The 6,986-nt window shown below is 39.4% G+C and overlaps 1 pseudogene; it reads right to left on the reverse strand.

Moving 5' to 3' along the window:
* Positions 1-5,399: 5,399 nt before the first annotated feature.
* LOC138002699 (involucrin-like) lies at positions 5,400-6,014 on the reverse strand (annotated as a pseudogene).
* Positions 6,015-6,986: the final 972 nt, after the last annotated feature.

The raw sequence follows: 6,986 nt of genomic DNA on the forward strand, positions 1-6,986 counted from the left end.
AGCATCAAGTATACGGCAAACACGACAAACCGTCGTAAGCAACTGAATACAAAACCTTAAATAGCCAACTGTGGCCTTGGCACCGAGATGAGTTTTGACAACTCATAAGCAATAAGCGTGACAAAAATGACTACTTAAATAAATTTCAGGAAAAAGCCTTTCGACTTCCGCCACAACTTTTGTAGCTTTGGCAAGTATAACTGGCGCGATCATACGGCATAGAAGCTGACGAGTTACCGAATGAAAAATCGCACTTGAAAACGTGAATTGATTTTGTGCGCTGAAAACAGATATTATATTGTATTCGTATCGGATTGTATTGTATTGTAAATATAGAGACATCATTGCTTCATGGATGACAACCCCAGCACAAAAAGATAACCTGCTTCGCGTCTGATAATTTTTAAATCATGCGATTCCAAACGCGAAAAGACTTGACTTCTGCGAAAAGGCGCTTAAGGAAGTCCGGAGGCTTCTTTGCGAAAAGCGTATAAAAGATACACGTCAGCGGTTCCTTAAATCCATATATAACATTTTAATCCAGCCTTCCATGATCAATTGCAAAGTTAAAATTTAGCGATCGGTTTTATTAATGAAAAGAGAACATTTCCGTCGCTGAAGGTAAGGGTAATTGTCTTATTTTATTATTATTATTATTATTATTATTATTATTATTATTATTATTATTATTATTATTATTATTATTATTATTATTATTATTATTATTATTATTATTATTATTGTTATTATTATTTTTTTTTGTTAAATTCAAAGCATGGCAGTTAACTGAATTAAACTGCGCTGGCTGAGTTTGGCAATGACAATACATATCCTATCCTGCTAAATATTACAATAATGAACTCTGAGTATCAAAGTCTTCTAGCGCTGGGGAACTTATTGGGAGAACTATACATAGAAATCAAAGCAATTTAACTCAAATCAGGTCGAACATTGGCTTTTGAGCAGAGACGAAGACCGGAGTACCCCGCAGGGAAAATCTCTCGGAGCAGAGCAGAGAACCCGCAAAAAACTCAATTCTTTTATTACAGCGAGTCTGGGGATCGGGGCCCGTCGGCCACGTTGGCGAGAGGCGAGTGATCTCATGATCACCACTACACTAGCCCTACTCCCCGTAGGGCCGAATTACCCGGTACGATTTTTGTCGCATCCGACAAGCTCACGACAGGTCGACGACATGACTTACGATTGCCGCAGCATTTTAAAGCATGTTTTAAAATGCTACGACATTTTTTTCTGACGAACACAATAATCGTAATACATGTAGTGGGCCTGTCGTAAGCCGTTGTCGCATGGGACAAAAATCGTACCGTGTAAATAGGCCCTTAGACAACGTGTTAGAAGCAGTTGGAGTTTGGAGCAAGGTATGTTGAGTCAAATTTGCTTGTGCTTTCGATGTGCAAGGGCAATAACTTCGGATTAATTAATGCAGTCGTAGGCAATTCTTTTTTGACCCGAGCTGTACAGTGATTTACTGATGCAAAAAGTCTTTCCTCCGCAGAACGTATTGGCAACGCAGAAAGACTGATCGCGCGTTTGAACAACATAATGCAAGATGTGGAATCCAGTGTAAACAGAGAAGATCCAGTTAACCACAATAATCCGCCAGAAGAGGGTGATTCAGACAGAACTCGTCCGGGACGAGGAGCAAAATTACGACGAAACTGATTTTTCAAAACCATGCATGAGGCCCCATTTGAAATTGTACTACTTCCTTGTTGTTAGAGCAGGTTTTCAAACGGGTGCTGTAAACCGCGGTCATAATTAAAGTAGCTTTAGAGGCTAATCTCAACAGACAGAGAAAATCAACGCAACCAATTATAGATTAGAACAGATTAAGGAAGAAAGTGCTTAGCCATTCTCTTCCCCAGAGCCTGCTGTTTAAGAACGTTTGGAAATAAATCAATTTAATTAAACCTGAAGATCAGTGCGTCATTTATTATAATTGTATTGGTTGACAATAGCTAGCGAAATACTGCATACTATCACATTGTACTTTGTTTTACAAGTTACCCAGGCAAGCAATTAGCATATCAAAGATGCCCTAATATAGAACTGCGAAAAGACTTACTGAGAATTTCCAAGTTAATCAACAGTGACTTGCACTAATCCGGGCGCTATTCATTGCTAAATACACGAGTTTGTAATGACCTTTAAGTTTGGGTTGGCCGCGTTTAACTTTCTTTCGAATATAATACAAAATTAAACATTTGTTTATAAAAAAAATTAAATATTCTTTACAAGAGCATTTAATGGAGAATAAATGTGTTTTAGATAAGTTTAATAATGCTTAAGACTGTATTAAATTTGAGCCTTCTGTATGTTCTTAAAAGTCAAATCTAAGATTTACTTAAACTTCCATTTAAGAAAGACTTAAAAACATCAACTTAAACTAAGCAATTGCAATGATTAAATTTTGTTTAAGGTAACTTTAAATCCTCGTTTCGCCTGGTGAGTTTCTTTTGGACAAGTAATTTATCCGGCGGTTAGCGCTATCCATCGCTTGAACAACTGCGGCCTGGGGATGAAGGAACTTTTCTCGTCCCCCGAGTCCGCTTTTCTTTTGGTCAGCGCCAAGAACACGTACTACGGTCTAAAAGGACTGAATAAATCCCTATCCACTGGATAACTCAATTATTTTCGCTTAACCTCCTTTTTGTGGAAAGTTTGGATCGATTCCGACGTTTAGCAGTACGTGAAAAGGCAAGTAGTGATTTTTGTGATTATCCTGCGTCTGTCTGACCACAAGGTCGGATTCTTTATCAAGTTTTTTCGATTTCGCTCAGATTTTCTCGCTTTTTTCGCACGTATTTCCAAACTTTTGGGGTTTAAGGAATTTAACAAAACAATTATTCCATTCGCGCTTGTTGGATACGAGACTGGTTGTAGCTAACTCATAATGGAATAATTAGCGAACTTACGCAACAGAACGGATGGAAGACTCAGGACGGCAGAATGACGAAAAAATGTCGCGTAAGATTGGGAATGCACAATCTCGCGCGACATTTTTTCGCCATTCTGCCGTCCTGTTGCGTAAGCTCGCTACTAGGGACTTTAAGATACGAGGACGCGGTGGTTTCTAGAACGTCGTAACCGAGGAAAGCCTGGGCCGACAGCGAAGTTGTAAGCGCGGGAAAAATGAAGTTAAGAGCTGCAACGCGACGTAGAACAGCACAACTTGAGACAAAGCAGGTTTCGTCCAAACTAAAAGCCATGAGCTCGTTTAAAGCAGTTCAAGAAATGCTGCTTTTCTGTTTAGAAGAGGAAATTATCGATGATAAAGTACTTGCGGTACGTTACGAGGAATATACGCCACAAAATCTTCCATCTCCTCACTGTCAATATGATACATTTTCCTGATGAATGTAAAGCAGATTTTCGAGTGGAAAAGGCAGATATTCCATTGCTCATTGATGCTTTAAGAATGCGTCCAGAATTTGTTTGCGGGAATGGCACAGTTTGCGATGCAACAGGGGGCCTGTGTATTCTGCTGAAACGGTTTGCGTATCCATGTCGTTATTCGGACATGATACCAATTTTTGGTAGATCAGTTCCAGAGTTAAGGACGGTGCCTACTATTGTTATTGTTATCAAGGAGCCGCCCTTGAAAATTGCTTCGGGTTTATAGACGGAACAGTGCGCCCTATCAACCGACCTATCATAAACCAGAGAACCGTGTATAACGGACACAAACGCGTTCATGCACTTAAATTCCACTCTGTAACACTTCCCAACTGTTTAATTGGTCATCTCTATGGTGCTGTGGGTGAGCCAAATTCATGTTACTACTATTTTTTCCAGTTCTCAAACGTTTCGATTTTATTTTTTTACAATTTTGTTTTTATATTCAGAAGAAAGATGCACGATTCTAGGATGTTGGCCGTGTCAAATCTCTACGATGAACTGGAGAATTTTGCCTTTTTCCCCATCGGAGCAGAAATGTGTCTTTATGGCGATCCTCTTATCCGCTAAGAGTTCATCTCCAAGCACCATTTCGCATTGCAATTTTGACCAGAGATATGGAGATTTGTAATGATTCAATGAGTGCAGTCCGTGTTTCTGTGGAATGGTTATTTGCTGATATCATTAATTGTTTCAAATTCCTGGACTTCAAGAAGGACTTAAAGATAGGACTAAGCCAGGTTGGCAAGATGTCTATTGTTTGCGCACTACTTAGAAACGCCCTAACCTGCCTTTTTTCCAACTCTACAGCTGAATACTTTGGCCTTGTACCCCCCACGTTGGATCACTATTTCAGTTAGGTTTTTAATAAGGACAAAGGGAGTGTCCCTTACTTATCGAAAGGGAGGCATCTGGGAAAACAGAAGCACTGTAAAAGTTTCATACCCTTGTGTGTGATTATAGGGTCCAAAATGGTTAGAATGTTCCTGAAGAACAGGGAAATTTGACCCGGATGGGTAGTAAAAGTTGTAATTAAGTTATGCCATTTACTGCCTCCCTCCCATGAATAATAAATGATCTACAGGAAAACAATTTTGCAAACTATAAGGTCTAATACAACAGCAACAACAACAACAGACTTTATTAGAAAATTGCAGACACCAGAAATAAAGGGGAAAACGCCCGAGTTGATATTTCAGAAAAAGTCAATTTGTAACATCATCCCCATAAACACGGATCAAAGTAATACATTTGGTAGTTGAGTCACCCCACTTCATAAATAATGAAATCACTTCAGAAGAACAATCTTCAATCTAGGAGATTAACTCTAAAACAACAACAACAGCGGTTAAATGCTATGTAATGGTTTTAAGTCTTAAGTCCAAGTCTAATTGACTTGGAAGAAGAAAGACATGGGAAAAAGTTGTTGTTACATCACCGCCAAAAACAGGGAGTAGTGTGATAAATTAGGTGGATCAGAGTACAGTAATTTACCACTCAACCCAGGGTAACTGCAACGACTTAGAATATCAAAACAAGCTTTGCAAAGCTGGTAACAGCTATAGCCATAAGAAGGTTCCTGCCTCCCTAATTTCAGGAGTTCAAAATCTGAAACAGAGCAGCAGAAAATTACTAACGGTAATAAAAGTAAACCACACTGCCTTCCAAGGGAACACAAGAGAACTTACGAATGCATTAAAAAATAGAAGTCCAGGGGTGCATGGAAAAAATCCCTAAGGTGACTTAAAAGAACATTTGAGATGTAAACAGCATAAAATAACTCCTAGTATTTTAACCCCCTCACCCCCTCGTTCATTGGGTTTGGGTTATTTTCTAAGCAAAACTGCAATGGCATAGGAATATGCTTGAATGAACATAAAATTACATTCCAGATCTCAATCAAAATGCAATTCAAACCCTTGTCAGAAAATCAACTGAAAGTCACTTAGGGATTTATTTTGCACATTGTTGATAAGCAATTATATATTTACGCTACGCTCCATAATGTCCAATAATGCCTTTGTTTGCTGCTGCTGTTGTTGCATCATGAGCAGTGTTTGTTGACTCTGTTGTTTCTGTTGCTACAACACTAACTTTAGAAGCTGACTCTGCTGCTCTTGGAACTGCTTCTGTGCAATTGCAGAAACTTCCATTTGTTCTTTCTCAAACTCCTGTTGATCTCTCTTCAGCTTCAACTCCTCCTGTTTAAGCTCGAAGTTAATGTTAGCTCTTTGTGACAGATAAGAAATTGCGCTGCTGCCACTGCGTCGTGGTCGCTTACCTTGATTGTCCTCCATCCCATCTGATTGCCTTTCTTGAGTGTAGTTCAATTTTTCCATCGCTTTTAACCTGATATCTTCAGCTTTTGCTCTCTCACACTCTATTTTTTGGCTCTTCTCCCGACCAGTTTCTTGTTGTTCTGCCTCTGCACTTCCTTCCAGGGCAATTATTTGCTCTAACAGAATTTCCAACTCCGTTGGCTCATCAGGTACAATACCACTTGCCTTTTCTTCAGCTCTCAATTTCTTTTTATGCCTGTTTTGTAATATTCCAACATGATCTCTAACAGATCGCTTGTCAACATTAAATGCCAGTCAGGGTTGTAGCCACTTTATCCCAAATTGTACTTCGTCCTGTTGAGCCTTTTTTTGTAGTGAATGGATTAAGATTAAGAACTTCACAGCATAGTATCAAATAGTGATCTTTGGTCCAAAACATTACTGGACTAAAGTTGAAAAAATGTGAATAAGTGAAGGTATACACAAACTGATTTGTCTGTTCCCTGTACATCAGCATACATGCACATCACATCTTGAATTTCAAGTTTACAGTGTCCCCATTTAGGGCTTGTATATATCTGTATATATCTGTCCTGATTCAACATGGCCAGTGGAGAGTTGAGAGTTGCCAATAACTAGAACTTAGCTCGGGTGACTGATCCAAGGCCTGCTCATACCTGAAAGCCGGCCAACCTATCAGAGAGCTTGAGGCTGCAGCATAACTGGGCAGCCAAGTCTAAAGCAAGACCCCACACTGGGGAAAACAAGTAACCCACCACCCCCTAGCCAGAGAGGAATTTACTAGCTAACCCAAAATTTCCAGGGGTTGTTGGCTACCCAACACAGCTGTGCTTGAGGTTGACCTCCCTCCCTGGCCTCAAATTTCTCAATGGAGAGCCATGCTTTGTCGAATCTGCACAAATATACTTATTAATAATAGGTGCGGTTACACTAGACCTCTTGCCCATGGGGAACCTTGGGGTTACGGCTTGGATTGAGTTTACCCTGGGTTATGATCGACTCCTCATTTGCGGTTACACACTTGTAAATTACTCAAGGGGAAGGTAAGCGTTGGCCTGTTTTGGTGGGAAACTTACCGTTAAGATAAGACAAGATGAGATTTATTAGTTTTTCCACTAAATGGTTTTTGAAAAACTAATTACAATACAAAATACATTAAAATTAAGGATCTAAAAAAAAAGGAAACATCGAAGATCTACATCTGAACGACAAAGTTTTCTTTGGCTTATTTTCGGTAATTGTCACGATCGGCGCTTCTCTTAAACT

The sequence above is a fragment of the Montipora foliosa genome, chromosome 5 (genome assembly GCF_036669935.1).
Source record: "Montipora foliosa isolate CH-2021 chromosome 5, ASM3666993v2, whole genome shotgun sequence".
NCBI classification, from domain to species: domain Eukaryota; kingdom Metazoa; phylum Cnidaria; class Anthozoa; order Scleractinia; family Acroporidae; genus Montipora; species Montipora foliosa.